The sequence below is a fragment of the Delphinus delphis genome, chromosome X (genome assembly GCF_949987515.2).
Source record: "Delphinus delphis chromosome X, mDelDel1.2, whole genome shotgun sequence".
NCBI lineage: Eukaryota > Metazoa > Chordata > Mammalia > Artiodactyla > Delphinidae > Delphinus > Delphinus delphis.
The window spans coordinates 3,160,819-3,183,329 of record NC_082704.1 but is presented as its reverse complement, the minus strand read 5'-3'; the positions used below and the strand labels follow the sequence as shown (position 1 = coordinate 3,183,329).

The 22,511-nt window shown below is 50.1% G+C and overlaps 1 non-coding gene across 1 annotated transcript; it reads right to left on the bottom strand.

The window, feature by feature from the left end:
- Positions 1 to 3,216: 3,216 nt before the first annotated feature.
- On the bottom strand, positions 3,217 to 3,289 carry TRNAR-UCU (transfer RNA arginine (anticodon UCU)). Its single transcript has one exon. It is a non-coding gene; the product is annotated as a tRNA-Arg (tRNA).
- Positions 3,290 to 22,511: the final 19,222 nt, after the last annotated feature.

The following is a 22,511-nucleotide window of genomic DNA, read 5'->3' as shown; positions in this document are numbered from 1 at the left end:
AAAGGTTTTCTAGTCTAAAGCAATGATTTAAAAAGATAATAGTCAAAGTCAACTCCAGATTTACCAGTGGATGCCCCTCCCCTGTCCTCCCCCCCACCTGAAATCTGATTTGGGGGTCATTTCATGGCTCGGGAGGGGAGCTCAAATGCAACCTAGTCAATTTTGTAACACAATAACAGCCCCAGTAGCGGGTGGCCAAGGGGAGAGAAAAGGAAGTAGGAGCTAAAAAAGGAAATCCTTGCAATTACCTTTGTTTTTCTGTTTTCTAGGCTGTCTGTATCCTCCATCATCGTAGAGATCCAGAGTTGAGGCACTGGATTCTACTGCAAGGTGCACCTTGATAGACCTAGAGTTACCATCTGACCCAGAAATTCCATCCCTAGGTACCTACGCAAGAGGAATGAAAACATCTGTCCATACAAAGACTTGTACACGGGTGTTCACAGCAGCATTATTCATAGTAGCCAAAGTGGAAACAAATCAAATGTCTATCGATTGATGAATAGATAAACAAAATGTGGTCTATCCAGAGAATGGAATATTATTCAGCCATAAAAAAGAATGAAGTACTGATACCTGCTGCAACATGGACGAACCTTGAAAACATTATGCCAAGAGATATAAGCCAATCACAGAGGGTCACATATTGCGTGAAACTGTTTCTATGAAGTGTCCAAATGGGCAAACCCATAGAGACAAAAAGTAGAGGGAAGGGGAGGGATGAACAAGGACTGCATAATAAGGGTGGGATTTCTTTTTGGAGCGATGAAAATGTTCTAAAATTGATTATGATGGTGATTTCACAACTCTGCAAATGTACTGAAAACCAATGATATAGTACACTCTAAAATGGCTAAAGTGGTAATTTTGTCTTTAAACTTTTGTTTTATTGTGGCAAAAGACACATAACATAAAATGTAGCCATTTTAAGTGTACTGTTCAATGGTGTTAATTACATTTCCACTGGTATTCAACCTTCACCACTAGTCACCTCCAGAACTTCTTTGTCATCCCAAATTGAAACTCCACACCCATCAAATAATAACTCCCTATGAGCTCCTCCCTCCAGCCCTCGGTCATCTCCATTCTACTTTCTGTCTCTATGGGTTTCACTGTTTTAGGTCCCTCATAGAAATGAAATCACAGACTATCTTTCCTTTTGTGTCTGGCTTCTTTCATGAGCATAATGTTTTCAAGGTTCATCCATGTCACGGATGAGTACATCCATGTTGTAGCGTGTGTCAAAAGTTCTAAACTGGTAAATTTTATCTTGTGTGAATTTTATCTCAGTAAAAAACATTCAGTCCTGATGGGAGACAAAAGTAGTCCAGGGAGGCAGGTGTAAAGGCTGCAGGTGGTAAAGGGAGGTGTTAGTAGACACGGGACTGGCCCATTTTCAGGGCTTGATCATGGAATGCCTTGGAGCCAAGTGGGGACGTCGATTTCGGTCTCACAGTCAGCAATGGGGAGCCGCTGAAGGACTTATCAGGCGTGATGTGGGGAGACATGGGCATGAGCAAGTTCACGCTGGGGCGGTGAGGGGACAGGGTGTTCATCAGAGAGACCGGTTGGCAGGTTGGCATGCCATTATGCCCTTGCAGGAAGTTTAGGTGTTGAGAGTAGGACTTTCCTCGGGGGAATAGATGTGTCCAGCTCTGCTGTGTCTGTAACGGCTCAGTTACATATATGAAGGCTGGAAAGCGCAATGATACATCGACAAGAAAAGCAGGTGGCCTTCTGACGAAAAGCGCCAGCTTACAAACAATAATCAGGGGATGTGGGGCTGACTCACTGTTCAGGGACCCACAGGGCCTGGGACTGGTGTTCACTGTTGGCCCCAGGAGTGGAACAGAACTACAGTCAACTCGAGGCCCACCAGGTGGCTGCCCCCTCTCCACACGGGAGTTACAACTGGTGTCACTGTAACTCAGACCAGCAGAACGGGAGCCCCCTGAGGGATCCTGGAGTCTCTATCATTGCTACTTAGGGGAGAAGGTTTGGGCTGGTCAATGTAGATTCTAAACCCACAGGCAGACGTTTTCACCTCCATTTCTGTGGGAGGCTGAATAATGGCCCACAAAAATATCTGAATACTAATTCTGAGAACCTGTGACCATTACCTTATATGGCAAAAGAAACTTTGCAGACTGTGATTTAACTGAGGGCCCTGGGATGGGGAGATTATCCTGGATTATCCAGCTGGGCTCTAAACACAATCACAAGCATCCTCGTAAGAGAGGCAGGGGGACATTGCCCACGGAGGCAGTATCACCACTGAAGCAAGATGCTCTGCTCCTGGCTTTGAAGGTGCAGCTCTAGATGCCGGGAGGGGCAAGCAGCAAACAGATTCTCCCCGAAAACCTCCTGAGGGAGGGTGGCCCAGCCGACACACTGGTTTTGGCCCAGTGAAACCGATTCTGGACTTCTGACTTATGGAAATGTACGCGAATAAATGTATGTTGTTTGAATCCACTGAGGTGGTGGGAATTTGTTACAGCAGCTGAAGGAAATGAATACAGCTCCCATGACGTGATATGCTTCGAGAAGGTGCTGTGGTCACAGAAATGTGGGCTCAGGAGTAGGGCATTCAGTGTCCATTTGCCCCTTGCCAAAGACAGTCTACACTGGCCTACCTGTGTTCCTTTATGTACAATGCCCTGGCTGCTCTGGAACTTGCTGGAATATTCCATGGAATAATGGGAGGCATAGTAAAGGACCATACTCTTCAGTCCTAGCAGACCAGCTTCCCAGTGGCCAGAATCCTGCTCCCTTAGCCTGGGGTTGTGGGTAGAGCCCGTCCTGCCCAGCTCTGCCATCTGCCCTGCCTGTCAGGGCAGAATATGGTCAAAAAGAGTATTATCCTTTCATTGTCTTAACAATGAGAAATGAACTCCTGATCCAGTGGCTTTTTCCTAAGTATCTCTTGGCTTGTCTAGGAGCCATCTGGCTTTTATGAGTTTCTACTCCGTGCCCTCAGCTATGCTTGGGTTACAGTCTGAACTTTGCTTATTCACTCACCAAGGGCCACGCTCCCTCTCAAGGCTGTAGGTAAGGGTCTGCTGCAGGCCTCTCTCTTAGGTTCTGGTGCCCGCCATCAATCCCTGGTGCTCCTTGGCTTATAGTTGCGTCACTCCAATCTCTGTTTCTGTCTTCACATGGCCTTCTTTATTTTTTAACTTTTGGCCATGCCACACCACGCCACATGTGCAATCTTAGTTCCCCAACCAGGGATCGAACCCAGGCCCCCTGCCTTAGAAGGGCTGAGTCTTAACCACTGGACCATCAAGGAAGTCCCTTCATATGCCCTTCTTACAAGGACACAAGTCACTGGCTTTAGGGCCCACCCTAATCCAGTATGAACTCATCTTAATTTGATTACATCTGCAAAGATCCTATTTCCAAATAAGGTCACATTGACAGGCACCAGGGATTAGGACACCAACCTATCTTTTGGGGGGATATGATTCAACCCACGATACCTTCTAAACAGTCTTGGCAATGTCTTGCTGCTTTGAGGCAGAGCTGACTGTTTCTCCCATTCAGTATCTGCTGTGTTTCTCTTCTTCCTGCTAGCTACAATACTGGGATAGGAAGCAGCCCTCTCTAGGGCCTAGATATTCAAGACTGGCCAGTGGGCTCAATGGACCTTCAAGACTGACTGACAACACATGAAGAAATGTGTACAGCTCCAGACACCATGGAATAATCAATCTCGGCCGGCTTCAATCAAGCAGGCCTAGCTAGGAGGGGCTGTCAGCAATGGTGCGTATTCCCCTGCCCCAAATTTAGATCAAGTGAAACCTGTATACTGATATTCACAGCAGCACAATTCATAATAGCCAAAGGGTAGAAACAACCCAAATACCCATGAACAGATGACTGGATAAAGAAACTATGGTCTCTCCATACAATGGAATGTACTAATGGCCATCATCAAAAAATCTAGAGGTCTTCCCTGGTGGCTCAGTGGTTGAGAGTCCGCCTGCCATCAAAAGGAATGAACGTTGAAATTTTCATGCTAAGGGAAAGAAGCCAGACACAGGAGACCACATACATATTGTATGATTCCATTCATAGGAAAGTCCAGAACCGGAAATCTATAGGGACAGAAAGTAGAGTAGGAGGTGCTTAGGGTTGGGTGGGGGGATGGGCTGGAGGTAAAAGCCAGTGATAGCGGAAGGGTACAGGGTTTCTTTTTTAAGGTGATGAAAATGCTGTTAAATCAAGGGATTCCTTGGCTGTCCAGTGGTTAGGACTCGGGCACTTTTACTGCCGAGGTCCAGGGTTCAACCCCTGGTCAGGGAGCTACGATCCCGCAAGCCACTGGGCGTGGCCAAAAAAAAGAAAAAGAAAAAGAAAAAGCTCGAAAATTGACTGTGGTGTTTGTTGCATAACTCTGTGAATATACTAAAAACCATTGAATTGAACACTTTAAGTAGGTGGATTGTATGATATGTGAATTATATCTCAATAAAGCTCCTTAAAAACATACAGTACAAAGTCTTGCTATCTGTACAGAGTATGTACTATATATATATATATATTACATTGTTCCCATTCAGTTATGCTTACATGAAGGTCTCAGACTCAACTTTCTTGTCATTACATGGTTGTTTTCTTTAATTAATTTGGATTTATTTTAAAACTATCACTTGGATTCAGCCGACATGCAACAAAGAAATCTAATTTTACTAAATCGCCTACACTTAGTTCTTTAAGATAATTGGTATTTACCTGCCCTATGTTCTGTTTAGTTTCTTATTGCTGCTGTAGCAAATTCCCACAAACATAGTGACTTCAAAGGACACAAATTTATTATCTTAGAGTTCCGGATATCAGAAGTCTTAAAATCAAGGTGCCAACAAGGCTGCATTCCTCCTGAAAGCTCTCGGGGAGAATCCGTTCCCTGGCCTTTTCCAGCATTTAGAGACCACCTGCATTCCTTAGCTCGTGGCCCCTTCCTCTACCTTCAAAGCTAGAAACATAGCATCTTCCAATCTGTCTCTCTCTCTCTAACTCTGACCCTCCTGCCTCCTTTTTACAAGAACTCTTGTGATAACATTGGGCCCATCTGAATAATCCAAAACAATCTCCACATCCCAAGAGCCATGACTTAATCACATCTGCAAAGTCCCTTTTGCCGTATAATAAGATAGTCACAGATTCCGGGGCTTAGGAACGGGCATCTTGTGAGGCCGCTATTCAGCTGACCACAGTGAAGTCCTTCTGCGTCTTCTGTAGATGCCTCTCCCATTTGGAAATGCCATGAGCTAAACCTACTTTCCTGTGTGCAGGTTCGCCATCAACTGAAGGACTGCTGCCTTCAGTCCTGGCCACACCGCTTTGCACACACTAGGTGCTTGGTAACCACTGGCTCAAGGCTGACTGGGTCTCGGTTGATGGGCTGTTTCAAGGTCATCACTAAGGAATCTTCTCAGTTAACAACTCCCCTCATAGAAGCTCTTCGCTGGAGCTATTTTAAATCTCTCCTACCATGATGGAAGCCAGTTTACTTTGCTCTTGTGTAGTTCTTAGGGCAAGTGTACGATCGCTTCCGAACAGAGCATGCACAGACTGGCAAAGCACCACTAATTTACTTAGGCCATTTGAGCAGGTGAAATCATTTCAGCTCCTTTCTGCTTTCTGTGCAGGACCTTCTTTCTTAGGAATTACTCACACTGCAAAAAACTTTACTCCAGTTTTCCTAAAAGACCCAGAAGTTCTCCTATGTCCAATCTCTCACTGCTAACAGATACCCACTGCGTGGTCTGCTGTGAACTCCCCTTCCTTCCATCTCTTGCTTACTGGGTTTCTGTCCCCTGCTGGTTCCTATTTGTTTCACTGGAGGCAGGCATCACAGCAGAATAGAAGTGGGATTTGGAGTCAGAAAACATGAATTGGAGTTTAGCTGTGAACGTGTTGGCTGTGACCTTCAGCCAGCCACCTCTCCTCCAGAGCCTTTATCTCTTCATCTGAAAGGGGGCTGGGGCTGGGAGTTGGAGGTGGATGAAAATTGCAGGGCTCAGCCCCTCCCTCCAAAGGGGTGAGAGGCTCCTCCGGCCCTGCTGATGAGTCTTGCTTTGTTCCCCAAGCCTCCTGATCAACTTCTAGCAGAACTTAGCACTGGTTGAACATCACCTTTAGAAACTCAAAGTGAAACGACAGCCTTAGCGAGTAAAACTTTGAGCCAGACGGAATGTAAATGAAGCCAGCCATCCTTGCCATCAACTCAAAATGGATTGAGGCTTAAATATGAGAGCTACAGCTATAAAAGTATAAAATTCTTAAAAGAAAACACAGAGGCAAATTATCATGACCTTGGCAATGGTTTCCTAGATACAACACAAGCTACCAAAAAGCACAAGCTACCAAAAAAAAAGCACAAGCTACCAAAAAAAAAAAAAATAGATAGATTGGACTTCTTGAAAATTAAAATCTTTTCTGTTTCAGGGATACATCCTGGCAACGATATATCCTGGCGAGGGTACTTCTTTGCCATTATATTGTTTCGATAGCCCTGAATTTAAAATTGCATAGGTATGATACTGGCATAAGAATGGACATAGAGATCAATGGAATAGAATTGAGAGTCCAAAAATAAACTCTCACATTTATGGCCAGTTGATTTTCTACAGTTGTGCCGCAACAATTCAATGGGGGGAAGGAATAGTCTTTTCAACAAATGGTGCAGGGAAAACTGGATATTCACATGCAAAAGAGTGAATTTGGATCCCCTACTTGTCACCATATATGAAAATTAACTCAAAAGGGATCAAAGACCCAAATATAAGAGCTAAAACAATAAAACTCTTAGAAGAAAACATAGGTCCCAATCTGTATGACCTTGGATTAGGCAGGCAGTGGTTCCTTAGATATGACACCCAAAGCACAAGTGACCAGAGAAAAAGTAGTTGAATTGGACTTCATCAAAATTTAAAGCTTTTGTGCTTCAAAGGACACTATCTAGAAATTGAAAGATTGGAACCCTCCTCTGTTGCTGGTGGAATTGTAAAATGGTGCAGCCATGCTGGAAAACAGGTTGGCAGTTCCTCAAAAAAATAGAACGTATGACCCAGCAATTCTACTTCTAAGTATATATCTAAGAGAATTGCAAACCTGTGTTCAGACAAGTACTTTGTAAACAAATGTTCATTACAGCGCTATTCACAAGAGTCAAAAGGTGGAAACAACATAAGTATCCACCTATAGATGAATGGATAAACAAATTGTGGTGTGTCCATTCAGTGGAATATTATCTGGCCACGAAAAGGAATGAAGTATAATACATGCTACACCATGAATGAACCTTGAGAACATCATGCTAAGTGAAAGAAGCCAGACCCCAAAGGCCACAGATTGTGTGATTCCACACATACACAATGTCCAAACTAGGCAAATCCACGAGACAGCAATAGATTCGTGGTTGCCAGCACCTGGGGGAGGGAAGAATGGGGAGTGACCGCTTAACAGGTATGAGGGTTCATTTGGGGGTGATGAAAATGTTCTGGAATTACATAGCAGTAATGGTTGCGCAACCCTGTAAATCTACTAAAAACCACTTTAAAAGGGTGAATGTCATGGTATGTGAATTCTAGCTCAATAAAAGTAAGCTACACGGGCCGCACTGAGGGCGTGTAGTGGATACATGGGTCAAGAGCATGGGCTTCAGAGTCGGGGGGACACGGGTTCAAATCTCAACTCCCTCCCTTCCTAGCCAGTGCCCTTGAGCTGCTTGCTGAAAGGTCTGCTTTCAGTCTCTGCTCCCTGAGACCTGACCAGTAAAACGAGGAACTATTCATTGAAAGATGTTGGGGAGAATTCTCTACAGGGCTTTACCCAGGAGGCAATGGGCTGCCTTGAGAGGTAGTGAGGAGCGGGTCGCTGGAGGTGTGCAAGCAGAGCCTGGACGAGTCCTGGACCGATCTGAGCCAGACAACCTTGGGCAGCTCAATGTTAGGGATTCCGCAGTGAGTCAGGGGGCGGCACTTTCTAGTGAACTGGAGGAGAACGACAGTAAATAACGCGGTGACAGGCCCCGATCAGGAAACAGACTCTGTAAGGAGGTGGCTACCTGCATGCATGTGCGTGTGTGGCCCTCCTCCTGGGGTACAAAGAAAACCCTGCTTGCTCCAGCCTCCTCCTGAGAATTAAACAGGTAGCCCTCCTTCTCCTCTACTCTTGGGACACAGCTCCAGGGAAGGCCAGCCTGGGGGGTGCCGGGTGAAGACGCAGGGAAGGGTAGGTCTCTGCGGGGACAGGCCCCTTCCCCGGGGGAGAGGCTGGGGCGGAGTGGGGCTGGTCCACGCCAGTACCAAGGAACCCAGCCCCATTCCCCAAATCCTGCACCTCAATCCTTGGGCAATTTTCCTTTCGAAAAGTTGACTATTAAAGTTCACACCTTAGTTGCTTCATTTGCAAATATTTTCTCCCATTCTGAGGGTTGTCTTTTTGTCTTGTTTATGGTTTCTTTTGCTGTGCAAAAGTTTTTAAGTTTCATTAGGTCCCGTTTGTTTATTTTTGATTTTATTTCCATTACTCTAGGAGGTGGGTCAAAAAAGATCTTGCTGTGATTTGTGTCATAGAGTGTTCTACCTATACAAGCAGCTCATGCAGCTCAATATCAAAAAAACAATTTTTCTCCAACCCTTTCAATAACTGTGACCACCAAGATGCAGAAAAACAAAAACAACAACCCAATCCAATAACGGGCAGAAGACGTAAATAGACATTTCTCCAAAGAAGATATACAGACTGCCAACAAGCACATGAAAAGATGCTCAACACTAATCATTAGAGAAATGAAATCAAAACTACAATGAGGGCTTCCCTGATGGCGCAGTGGTTGAGAGTCCGCCTGCCGATGCAGGGGACACAGGTTTGTGCCCTGGTCCAGGAAGGTCCCACATGCCGTGGAGTGGCTGGGCCCGTGAGCCATGGCCGCTGAGCCTGCACGTCCGGAGCCTGTGCGCTCCGCAACGGGAGAAGCCACAACAGTGAGAGGTCCACGTACCGCAAAAAAAAAAAACCAAAAAAAAAAACCTACAATGAGGTATCAGCTCACATGGTCAGAATGGCCATCATCAAAAAATCTAGAAACAATAAATGCTGGAGAAGGTGTGGAGAAAAGAGAACCCTCTTGCACTGTTGGTGGGAATGTAAATTGATACAGCTACTATGGAGAACAGTATGGAGGTTCCTTAAAAAACTAAGGAATAGAACTACCATATGACCCAGCAATCCCACTACTGGGCATATACCCTGAGAAAACCATAATTCAAAAAGAGTCATGTACCACAATGTTCATTGCAGCTCTCTTTACAATAGCCAGGACATGGAAGCAACCTAAGTGTCCATCGACAGATGAATGGATAAAGAAGATGTGGCACATATATACAATGGAATATTACTCAGCCATAAAAAGGAACGAAATTGGGTCATCTGTAGAGATGTGGATGGGCCTAGAGTCTGTCATACAGAGTGAAGTAAGTCAGAAAGAGAAAAACAAATACCGTATGCTAACACACATATATGGAATCTAAAAGAAAATAAAATGGTCCTGATGAACCTAGGGGCAAGACAGGGGCAAGACAGGAATAAAGACGCAGATGTACAGAACAGACTTGAGGACACGGGGAGGGGGAAGGGTAAGCTGGGACAAAGTGAGAGAGTGGCATGGACATATATACACTACCAAACGTAAAATAGATAGCTAGTGGGAAGCAGCCGCATAGCACAGGGAGATCAGCTCGGTGCTTTGTGACCACCTAGAGGGATGGGATAGGGAGGGTGGGAGGGAGATGCAAGAGGGAGGGGATATGGGGATATATGTATACGTATAGCTGATTCACTTTGTTATACAGCAGCAACTAACACACCATTGTAAAGCAGTTTTACTCCAATAAAGATATTTAAAAAAATAAAGTTCACATATTAGATTCATATGGAAGTCCAGACTAGGGGAGTCTATAGAGACAGAAAGTAGATGAGTGGCTGGGGGGGCTGGCAGGATGCAGAGAGTATGAGGTGTCTTTAGGCGGTGAGAGGAATGCTCCAAAATTGACTCTGGTGATGGTTACACATATCTGTGAATTTACTAAAAATCATTGAATTGTCCACCTCGAATGGGTGAATTGTATGGTATGTGGCATATGTCAGTAAAGTCGGGTTTTTTTTTTCAAGAAAGCCTTTTTTAAAGGCAGTCCTTTGTTAGCTGACTTACCTCTCTTGAAATTTCCAAGAACTGTCAGAGGAATGCATGCCGTGGGTCTGTCTGTCTGTGCCTGGCCTGCATGGGCATCATTCTCGGGCCTGTTATCGCTGGCGCTAGGGACTGCACCACGGGGCCGGGGGCTGCACTCTGATTGCAGATGGCTGGCCAAGCGCACTGCGTGCAGGCAGCGGTGAGAACTCTCTGGAAGGCATTTAATACAGTTACTCACAGGGTCATGCTTGGAAAATGAATTCAAATTGGCTTGGCATTGGGCCAAGAAAAACTGTCTGAAGAGGCTATAAACAGAAGGTAATGGATTGAGTTGAAGGAGGGCTAGCGGGAAGGCAGCGCGGGAGGCCCGGCCACACGGCCCCCAGGGCAGCTAGCTGGGGGCTGGGGAGTGGGGCGCTGATATGGTGACTGGCACGCTCCATGCTAGACTGGGGACTGGGGACTGGGGCCTAAGTCCCAGACCTCTGGCTCCCCGCACGCCCACTCTGCAGGCCCTGGCACCTGGTCCCTTCCCCCAGGCCACACTGATCCCTGTCGCCTCGGCTCTCCCTGGCGTTCCCGATGCTGCTATTTGCACCATATGCCCACCGTGAGCTCCTGGAGGGCGGAGAGGGGCAGCTGCAGACAGGTGATCGCTTGTGTCTGCCCCAGAGAGGCCCTGGAGGGCTGCCGAGGGGCCCCATTTTTTTAAGCCCACCCCCCACTAGACAAAAGTACTAATGCAAGCCTTTACTTCCAGTCGTCTGTGCTGGGAAAATAATAGGTTTCTTTATGAGTTTTCCAAAAAGGTGTTATAATGTCTTTGGGTTTTTTTCCCCAGATTCATTGAGGTTTAATATAGATAATGTAAACTGAGGTGTACAACTCAGTGATTTTTAGGAAGTTTGTATAGTTGTGCAACCATCACTACAATCACTTTTTAGAACATTCCCATCACTGAATATGGCTTTTAAAGTCCACGTTGCCCCCGTATTCTGATAAACCCAGAGGTGCAAAATGTCCCCTTTCTTCCCCTTCTCAGCTCTTGCAAGTGAATGCTCAGTGACCTGGGGGCCAGCCCCCCGGGTCCTCCCCACAGCTCTGCTACTGAGTGGTTGTGTGACCATGGAGAAGCCGTTCCCCTCTCCGGCCAGTTTTCCCTCCTGGAAAGTGGCGAAGATGGCACTGGGGAGGGGACGTGGCTGTTCCTCGGCACCATGTGAGGATCTCTGCCCTGGCATGAGAGAGCTGCAGGTCTAGAGCCTATCACCTGGGCCCAGCTGGCACCTGCACAGGTCAGAGCGGGGGCATGGAAGGCTCCAGAGGCTTCCTGGGCACAGTGCTTGGGTGTGGGACTCCTTCCCCAGGCAGTAAAATGATCCCCCCAACCGCAGGCACACTTACCGTCCCTGCAGCTGGAGGTGTGGCCCATCTTGGGCAAGCAGAGCAGAATGTAAGCATCTTTAGGACCCTGATTCCTTCAGAGGGGCCCCTGGGTGGCCTCACACATTCGCCCTGCCCCTGTGGCCCTCACTGCCTCTCCTGGCTGAGTGAATTCAAATAAATGTTTCCTGAACGTCTGCTAAGGGCCAGGGCTCAGGTGGGGAGGCCCCTCAAGGGATGTGGACGAGAGCAAGACATTTCAGGCCTTGGAGAGCCCCACGTTCTGCACAGCAAAAGAAGCGGGGTATGTAAGTTTCCTATTGCTGCTGTAACCAACTGTCACAATTTAGTGGCTTAAGACAACACATATTTACAACCTTACAGCTCTGGAGGGCAGAAATCCGAAATGGGTCTCGCTGGAGTAAAGGCAAGGCGTTGGCAGGGCTATGTTCCTTCTCTCCAGAAGAGAGAGTCCTTCTCTCTAGGGGAGAGTCACATTCCTTGCCTCTCCCGGCTTCTAGAGGCTGCCCCCATATTTTGTCTTGGGACCGCATTGCTCGACCTCCGCTTCTGTCGTCACATCTCCTTCTCTGACTCTGACCCTCCTGCCTCCCTCTTATAAGGACATTGGGCTCTCACGCAAATAATTCAGGATAGTTGTCCTATCGCGAGATCCTTATCATCTCTGCTAAGTTTCTTTTGCCAGGTAAGGTATGATATCCAAACGTTCCCAGAATTAGTATGTAGACATCTTTGAGAGTCATTATTCTGTCCACCCTACAAGGCTTCAATTGAGCAGCCCCTTTGGGTGCCACCCAAGTAGGCCAGGTGAGAACACTCCAGACAGGGAGACCCAGCCTTACGGCACATGTTCTCACACACACACACACACACACACACACGCACACGCACACGCACACGCGCACACACACACACACACACACACACACACGCTCGTTGTCATTTTTTCCCAAACCATTGGAAAGTAAGTTTATGATGTGATGTTCCATTACCCCTAAACACTTCAATGTGTATTTTCTAAAACCCAGGACACTCTCCTATATAATCACAGTATACACATCCGAAGCGGTAATTAACATTTAACACTACTACCTGATCCATAGACCCCATTGAAATTTCTCTGATTGTCCAGTCCTCAATGTTTTTTGTAGCAAAGAACAAACGAACAAATAAAAACCTACTTGGGTCCCGGCCTCCCGGGTGCGTTCCGCCGCGGCGGTCCGCCCTTCGAGCCCCGAGTTCCATCCACCGCCTCCACCTTCTGCCCCGCGCCGGTTGTCAGCACGACTGTCGCCACCTTCCATCGTCGCGCGGCCCTTGCGGCGGCGCCCGAGCCCGCACGGGCCCCACCGGGGACCTGGGCATGCCGGTGGAGGCGAGGCGGGCACAGAAGGCGAGGACGACGGCTTCGGGGAAGCAGGATACGCTGCCATCAACTCCATGTTGGACCAGGTCAACTCTTGTCTGGATGACCTAGAGGAGAAGGACGAGCACCTCCACGCCCGCCTCCAGGAGCTGCTTGAATCCAACTGGCAGACGCACCTTGAGTTCCAGCAAGAGTTTGGGGAGGCCCCCGCGATGCAAGCCCCTCGGCTCTGGGAGCCCCCAGCCAGGCCCCAACCCTGCCTCACTGGGCCAGGCTCTGGCCTGAGTGCTCACCACCTGGCTTAGATACCTTCTCAGGGGCTGGCCTACAGATCTCCTGGGGGGTGGTCTGCTGCCTAGGCCACCCTTCTGCTACTTCCCTTGGCATGCCTGGGCCCACCCCTCCTCCGGGCATCCTCTCCTGGGGCCAGGTGTAGGCCAGCGACCCACCCACCTTGCCTGCCCGCCCAACTCCTGGACACTCCCCACGCTGCCCAGGCCTTGAGTGTCCACATTAAATGGGTCTCCAACAACAACAACAAAAATAACCCACCTTGGCCACCAATAATAACAACCTCCGACAAAAAACCCTTTCCTTTCCCCTTTCCTTTCTGGTCTAAGATCCAATCCTCAACCGTATGTTGTAGTTAGTTGACATTCTCTTCAGTCTCCTTCAATCTGGAATACTTTCTCCGTCTTTCCTTGTTTTTTATGACCTTGACCACTTTTGGAGAGCACAGGCCAGTTATTTTGTACATTGTCTCTCCATGTGGGTTTGGTTGATGTCTCCTCAGGAACATCTGAGGAATGATGTGTCCTCAGGACATCATATCAGGAGGTGTAGGATCTTGGTTTGTCCCATTACTGAAAAAATTAACTTTGATCGCTTGATTAACGTGTTGTTTGCCAGGTTTTTCCACTGTAAGCTGAATTAGCAAGGATTTTATATTTATTAATTTATAAGTCATTAATAAGTATTGGGGGAAATACTTTGAGATTATTAGATATCTGTTCCTCATTAAACTTTCACCCACTGGTTTTAGCCTCCATTCATAATTCTTGCCTGAAGAATCAATTATTATTATCATGGTTGTCAAGTGAGGTTTTCCCAATTCCATCACTCTTTCTACATTTATTAATTGGCATTCTACTATAGAAAAGGCTTTCCCTCCTCTCCCACTTGTTTTCTTGTCTCTTTATATCAGTATGGGCTCAGGAAATCCTATTTTATTCAACAGATAATATCATTCATTACTATCATTTTGACACTCATATTGTCCCACACTTGGTCCATGGGAGCCCCTTCAAACTGGCCTCTGCATCCTTTTAACCTGTCCCCATCATTCTTTGAGTCCATCCTTACACTCTTGGCAATACAAGATGTTCTGGGCTCATCTGGCAACTTTCCTGCCACCAGGGAGTCAACAATTTCTCTAACTCTGGTTCATTTAAAATTATTTAGAAGCCAAGATCTAGGGGCTAGGTGTGCTCGTTGTTACTGGGATGTCCTGGTGTCTAGGCCCTCTCAACGGACGGAGCAAGGAAATATATGTGTCTATAATCGCACACGTGCACGCACACACACACATCTACACCCATATCTCTGTATCTCAAACTGGGAATACACACCAATTCCTGCCTTTCGAATCCAACAACCCAGAGTTTATTCTTGCCCTCCACTTTTCCATATTTGCGTTTCCCTTTTCCAATAATGAAAAACCTGGACCTTATTATTCTCAACATATTAACTTGTTCACTCAGTTCCCCCATATGACACTAATCTCCTGGTCACAAAGGCCGTCTCAGCTGTGGTCCACTGGGCCTGCCAGCTGGACCTGCTGAGGCCCTGTCCCGGCCCTGCCCAACGCCGCTGGACCTGACCCCAACGTGCTGTGGAACTTTGACCCCCTCTCTTCTCTCCCTTCATCTCACCCAGGCAACAGGAGTGGCAGGTAGAAATCTGTGCCTCTTCCAAACAATGTGTGGGGCTAGAGCTTAGGGAAAGGCTGGGGCATGAGAGATGTGAGTTAGCGCTTCTCAGACTGGGCCTCACAGAGTCCCCAGGGCGGCTGCTGACTGCGAGGGAGGGCTGGACAGCTCCGGAGGAGTGAGGAAAAGTGTGAGCTGGAGGGAGGAGATCAAATGTGTATTGTCTTTGGAGGCTCTGGCAGTCCTGGGAAAGCGTGAGGGGAGGGGGCACGCGGATGGGAGAGAGGGATAAGACAGAAGGCAGAGAGACCAGTTAGAAGTTTGCTGCAAGAGGCCAGGGAGAGGGAATGGAAGTAGAAACTAAGGTAGTGGCCATGGCAGAAGAGGAACAAACAAGAGGAATGGCCAAGTTCAGGGAAACCCTTTCCATTCTGTGGCACTTAGAGGCCAACCTGGACGGTGAGGCCTCAGTCAGAGACTGGGACTGAGAGGGGGCGCTGTGGGGAGGGGAAGGGCAGAGGGAGGGAAAAGGAAGGCCTCTTTTCATTTGGAGACGACAGCAGGACTTCAAAGTGAAGCCTCTGCACCAGGCAGCTGAGGATACAGAGCGCAGGAGAGGCCATGGGAAGGGGCGGACTCTTTGAGGGCCAGAGAGTGTGAGGCCCAAGGTCAAGGCCTGCACTTTGGGGCGGTGGGAGCATGGGGCAGACAAAGAAGAGCCCGGGGAGGGAAGGAGGGGGGACAGGAGAGAGCGTGACACGCCCTGAACAGCAACTCGCCCAGGCTGAGCCAGATCCCCGTTTGGAGCCCGGACCCGCCATCCCCGAGAGAGGAGGCTGTCTCAGCCACCCTGGGCCTCTAGAGTGGCCCTTGTCCTTTCACTCCAGTGGACATTCCAATCCCCCCCGCCCCCCGGGAGATCGTCCGTATGGGCCCCATTCAACCCCGTGGGTTCTGCAGTCTTTGCGCGCCCTCTCCTCCGCGCAGGTGACCACGATGTGCAGGAGGCTCTGAGGACTCAGATGTTCTTGAAGAGTCACGTGTAAATCCTGTCTCAGTGTCAGCGCCTTCACTCTCCGTCTATCTCCTGTCCCTTTGTTGAGAGAAAGTGGCACCGAGACTTCTCTTCTCACCCACTCCTTGTCCTGTGTAAAGCCACCAGCCCACCTCTAACTCCTCTGCTGCCTCCACCCTCCTGGGAAGGTCCAAAACTCTCTAAGAGGTCACGTTCCCAGGGGATCATGACAGCACGGGCTGGAGCCAGAGTGGAGGGTGAGGCCCCCAGGGCCCGGTTCTCCCGCTGCTGCGTGCGCAGAGCTTCTCCCCGTCCTTGCCAGGAGCACCAAGCACCTGCTGCCACAAGCAGGTGCCACCCCCCCCCCCCGGCCAGCAGCGAGGGACCCCCCTCCACAGAGCTCACAGGCCGCCTTAGGCCGTGTTGGATGCGTCCAGCTTCTCACAAGCGTGTGCATTATAGACTGTCAGCAGTCAGTGATTATTTGTTGCTGACTTCCAAAGCCATGTCATATCCCACTTAGCGACTTGGGGAGGTCGATTCATTGATGGGCAGGCGCGGAGCTCAGGGCGATCGCAGGCCTGGAGAGAGGAGCAGGGAAGGGCCCGGCAGGCAGCCAGACCGGCTCAAGGCGCCTGCCCCGAAGCTGAAGCCGGTGGTAATTAACATCCCTTCAATTCCAGCCACGGTTCCGCTGCTGCCCCTGGTGACAGGCCCAGGGCAGGTGCTACGGGAATCCAAGGTGAGGTGGCAGCTCCGGTGCTGACCTGCTCAGCACTGCTGGGCCCGGGGCCAGGGGGCACGAGACCCCGGGGCCCAAAGCCCACAGGCCCGCTGGGACTGGGGCGCTCTGCTGGGGGCTGGGGGCTCTGTACCTCCGGCGCCTCCCTCCCTCCCCCAACCCTTTCCCGCACTCACACTCAGACACTCTCACACCACTCATGGCCAACACCAGCCCTCCCAGAGCCATGCTCAGACCTTCTCACACTCACACACAGATGCCCTCACGTACACACACGCTCACATGCTCATACACATATGTCCTGTCACACACCCTGGAGCTGCCACACACACACACACGCTCACACAGGCTCACGCAAACTCTCACTCACATACATGTCTGCACTTACACACATCTACATCCATGTCCCTTCACACAGCCACACCCTCAGGCTCACACACTCTCACACAAGCACACACCCATCCACCTTCCCACTCCCTCCTTCCAGGTCTCGGTCTCTACACTGTCACTTGTGGCAGTACACAGTGCAGAAACACACTGCTTTGACCAAGCCTCGAGAGCCCCTGCCAGGTGGCAGGAAACACAGCACATGCATTCATTCAGTCAGTCAGTCTGTCTGTCACACACTCCTAAACATTGATTGAGCACCTACTGAGAACCCAGATGCCAAGAATACGTGCACCCTTGAAGAAGACACAGTCCCAGGCTGGCAGAGCTCACGGTCTAGTGGAAAGGCACACATCCACATGCCACTTTCTGGTGGAAAGTGGATGGCAGTGTGGCCCAAGGGCTGCTGGGACAGCTGCTCTGTGGGCACATCAAGGAAAGGGCCCTCCCTGACCAGGGTGACCGCGTAACAGAAGTCCCTGCTTGCTCTGTGCTTGGGGGATGGGGGAGGCATACGTGCAAATAAACGAGCTCTGTGGTCGGCAGACTTGGGGGCATGGCAGCATCCCCTAGAGGGCTTGTTACAGCACAGATTCCTGGGCCCCAGCCTAGAGTTTCAGAGTCTGTAGGTCTGGGCTGGGGCCTGAGCACGTGCATTTCTTACACGTTCCCCGGTGATGCTGACGCCACTGGTCTGGGGATCACACTGGAGAACAGCTGCACCAGCTCAGGCCCTGCCGTGGACATCTGTGTGTGTGGGGGGGCAGGGCAGGAGCACATCTGGCTTAGGGGAGCAATGGGCTCCGCCAGGAAAGGCTCATCATTATACAAAGACAACTATACTCGTTTCCTAGTGCTACTGGAACAGATCACGACAAACTGAGTGGCTTTAAATAATACAGATATGTTGCCTTATCATTCGGGATGCTGGAAGCCTGACAAGGGTCTCACTGGGCTAAGATCAAGGTGTCAGTAGAGCCGTGTTCCTTCTGGAGGCTCTAGGGGGGAATCCGTTCCCCCCCTTTCCAGCTTGTAGAGGCCACCTGAATTCCTTGGGTCGTGACCGTATCACCCCAACCTTTGCTCGGGTCATCACATCTTCTGTCTGACCCTCCTGCCTCCCTATTCCCTATATAGGACTCTTGTGATTAGATTGGGCCCACCTGGATAACCCAGGACAATCTCCCCATTTCAGGATCCTTATTTGAATCACGTCAGCAAAGTCCCTTTTGCCTTGTATGGTAACATATTCATAGGGATTAGGGCATGGACGTATCGGGGGCGGGGGCATTATTCAGCGGACTACAGCAATGGAGGTTAGAACCAAAGAGTAATGGCAGCTAATCCTAAGAGAGCACCTACTACAGGGCAGGCACTGCCCTAATGGTTTCACACCCACCATCTTGAATTTTCACTGCAGCCCCATAACGTAGATCCAGTGGGACCCCCGTTTTATGGCTGAGGAACTAAACTTAGAGAGGTGAAGTGATCTTGAAACCCACGTGGTTGGTGCGGGGGGAGGGCCAGGAAGCTGTTACAGGAAATCCAGGTCTCAACCTGGGACCCAGCAAGGGGAAATGGTCAGCTCTAGGTTTATTATGTGTTAAAAGTGAATGGTGACCTCCCAGAAGCTCCCTAGTCCCAGGACAGCATCCTAAGATTGTGGGAGACGTGTCTGCATCTGGGTACTTATCCTTTTCTTGCAGAATTTATCAGTTTAACCCTACAGGTGTGCCTCCAGGGCAGAGCTTGGACCTTGTTCTTGTAGCTGTCATAAGAAATTATCACAGAGTTAGTGGCTTAAAATTACAGAAATTGAGTCTCTCTGAGTTTTGGAGGCTTGTAGTCCAAAATGGGTCTCACTGAGCCAAAATCAAATTGTTGCAGAGTCAGAGTTCCTCTGGAGGTTCTATGGGAGAATCTGTTCCTTGCCCTCCCGCAGCTTCTGTGGCTGCCAGCATTCCTTGGCTTGTGGCCACGTCACTCCGGTGCCTGCCTTCATGTTCACACGGCCTCCTCTTCTTCTGCGTGTGTGTCATAAAATCTCCCTCTTATAAAGCTACATGTGATGGCATTTAGAGCCTACCTGAATAACACAGGTCAAGCTCCCCATCTCTATATCCTTAACCTAATCACATATGCAAAATCCCACTTGCTATATGAAGTAGCATTAACAGGTTCCAGGGATTAGGACCCGGATATCTTTGGGGGCATTATTATTTTTATTTATTTATTTATTTTTTGCGGTACGCGGTCCTCTCAGTGTTGTGGCCTCTCCCACTGCGGAGCACAGGCTCCGGACCCTCAGGCTCAGCGGCCATAGCTCACGGGCCCAACCGCTCCCCGGCATGTGCAATCTTCCCGGACCGGGGCACGAACCCGCGTCCCCTGCATCGGCAGGCAGAACACTCAACCACTGCGCCACCAGGGAAGCCCGTGGGGGCATTATTTACTCTCCCACAACCTGCAAGTCCCTAGCCTGGAGCCCGGCTCACAGGAGGTGTTCAGAAAGATGTTTGCGGGCTGGCTGAATGAACTGCAGTTTGAACTCTAAACTCTAAACCCAGTGGCTTCGATGTGGATTCTGGGCCCCCAAGCAAAGGTTTATTTTGGAGTTAATTGTTTACTTGTCCCTGTACTGGGGGAAGAAGCTGTTATAGTTAGTTGTGGGGGTGGGACTGGATTCAGTGACTTATTCACTGGTTGGCCAGATATGCCTTGAGCAGCGCCTGTATTCCGGGCTTATTCCAGGCTCTTGGAGCAGAGGATGCTGGGGGAGCAGAGAGGAAAGAGAGTGTTATCGTTGGACAGGTGGATGGGGAGGCAAGGTTGCACAGCGTCCCAAGGATACAGCACCTGAGCTGAATGTTGCAGGCAGAGTAAGGGTGTGGAGTGAGAGAAAAGGGCCAAGGACAGAAGGAGCTGGATGTCGACATGTTTCTTCAGTGGTAAAATACACAAAACATACAATGTACATTTTAAAGTGTACAATTCAGCAATATTTCATTCATTCACAGTGTTATGTAAACACTACCGCTAACAAATTCCAAAAGTTTTTCATCATGCCAAAGAGAAACCCCCTCCCCGCTGAGGAGTCACTCCCATTCCTTCCTGCCCCCAGCCCCTGGTGAGCGCTCATCTGCTTTCTGTCTCTGGATTCGCCTACTCTGGACACCTTTTATAAATGGAATCATACAATATGTGGGCTCTTGTGTCTGGCTCCTTTCACTCGGCGTAATGTTTTCAGGGCTCATCCATGTTGCAGCTGTGTCAGTACTTCGTGCCTTTGTATGGCTGAAAAATATTCTGTTGTATAGAGAGACCACAGTTTGTTTATCATTCATCATTGATGGACATTTGAGTTATTTCCACTTTGGGGCTACGACGAATAACGCTGTTATGAACGTTCATGTATAATCCCTGTTTGGTGGACAATCCTGGTCCCTGTTTGAGATCTTTGGGGTCTATACCTAGGAGTGGAATTGCTGGGTCATATAGGAGCTCTCTGTCTCACTTACTGAGCAACTAACAGGCTGTTTCCAAAGTGGTTGCACTAGTTTATTGATACATTCCCACCAGCAGTGAATGAGGGGTCCGATTTCTCCACATCTTCACCAACACTTGTAATCGGGATGCTGACTTGTAAGGGACAGGTGAAGGAGGAGGAATCTGAATGAGCCCGGTGGGGGCAGCTGGGAAGGGAGGAAGGTAAAGCTGGGGCAGGGGCTTGAGGGCTGGCAGGAGTTGAGGAAGAGGAGAGAGAGAGAGTGTGTGTGTGTGTGTGTGTGTGTGTGTGTGTGTGTGTGTGTGTGTAAAGGGGCGTGGTCAACGTGGTGCGGAGAGTGGGGCGGGGAGTGCAGAGGAGGAATGCAGTTCAAGGGAGCGCTTTGGTCAGGGCCGTGGGACTTGCACAGTATCTTTTGATCTGGCTCCCCAGCTGGAGCAAGTGCTGAAGCTGAGGCCCGGCTGGCTTGACAGTTTGTTGGAAGAGAGACTGTCAGGACCCAGCAGCCAGGATGTCTGGCCGAAGCGGTACTAGGGGAGCCAAGGGAAGACAGGATCTGGGGAAAGTCCGGAAAGCTGGGGCCTTGCTGGAACCATCCCCACCATTGAAATAACAGTTCCCTCTCTCTGAGGGTAGAAAGCCCCAGGGCCTGGCTCAGTGCCTGGGAAATGGTGGAACTCAATCATGTGTTTGGGTGAATGAGGAGAGAGAGAGAGAGAGAGAGAGAGAGAGAGAGAGAGAGAGAGGACAGAGTCTTCCCAGGAGTCCATTTGCATGAGATCCTGTGAGGTTCCTGGGGTGACCCGCAGGGCTCAGGGGGCAGGCGGTGGCAGCAGCTGCTGCAGCTGGGGGCAGCTGGGGGCTCAGGAGACAAGAGGCTGGCAGGCCAAGCAGCCTAAGGGTCATTCCAGGCCACGTCCCCCTGCCCTTCTCCCCACCACCTGATGTAAGGGCACCCAGTCCTGAGCCCAGTTGGCAGGACCTGCGCCTGACCTCATTCCACGGTGCCTGGTGCAGGCGGGGGCCCAGAGAGTGGTGGAGGCTTGGACTGGCCTGGTGGGGGAATCCCAGGGCCCTGGGCTCTCTGAATGGCCTGCCCATCTCCACAAACTGGTCAGTTTTTTTACTGGAACCTGGGAAGGCTGGACTTTTAGAACTGAAAGTAAGACCTGGAATGCAAGATGGGGAGAGCTGGCAAGGACTGGGGGGGAGGGCCGGCAAGGGGGTGGGGACCATCCTGGTGTGCTGCTTGTTTTCCAGAGGATATGTCACCCTTTCCAAAGCCTGCGCCCTACTCCGGAGGCTAGGCCAGCCTCCTAGCGCACATTCTGGCGGGGACACCAGGGGCCTTTCCCCCCATCCAGCGGCCTCCCTGCAGACGCCTCGCCAAGGCTGTTCCCTTTTCCTGTCCCTTCATCCTCCTCCTTTCCCTTTCCTCGCCCCCCTCCGCATTTTCCCTCCCCTTTCCCCTCCCACCTCTGTTCTCCTCCCTCCCCGTCTGTTTCCCTCCCTAACCTCCCCTCCTTCTCCTTCCCTTTTGTTCTCCTTTCCCACCTTTCCTCCCCCTCCTCTATTTCCCTTTCCTCCCCTCCCCCTCCCCCTCCCCCCCAGTGCCCTCCCCGCCTCCAGCACTCTCTCTCCCGCTTTTCCCAACCTTTGCCCCCAGCTCAGGGAACATACCAGGCGGAGCAGGAGGCTGGACCCAGTCTCCATGCCTTCTCCAGGGGCAGGGGGGACAGGAGAGGGAGGATGGGGGAAGGTAGGGCAGGGACAAGCCTGGTGCAGGCTGTGGGGTGGGAGAGGTGAGTCCTGTCTACACCTCCCCCTCCACCATGCGGCGCTCCCCTCCTGCACACAGCCGGTGGCCCCGGTGGGAAAGGAACTGATGACTGAAGGCAGGGCTACTGTGTCCCCTGGATGCTTTCCGGGCACCTCCTGGCTTCTTTCCACTGGAGCAGCCGTG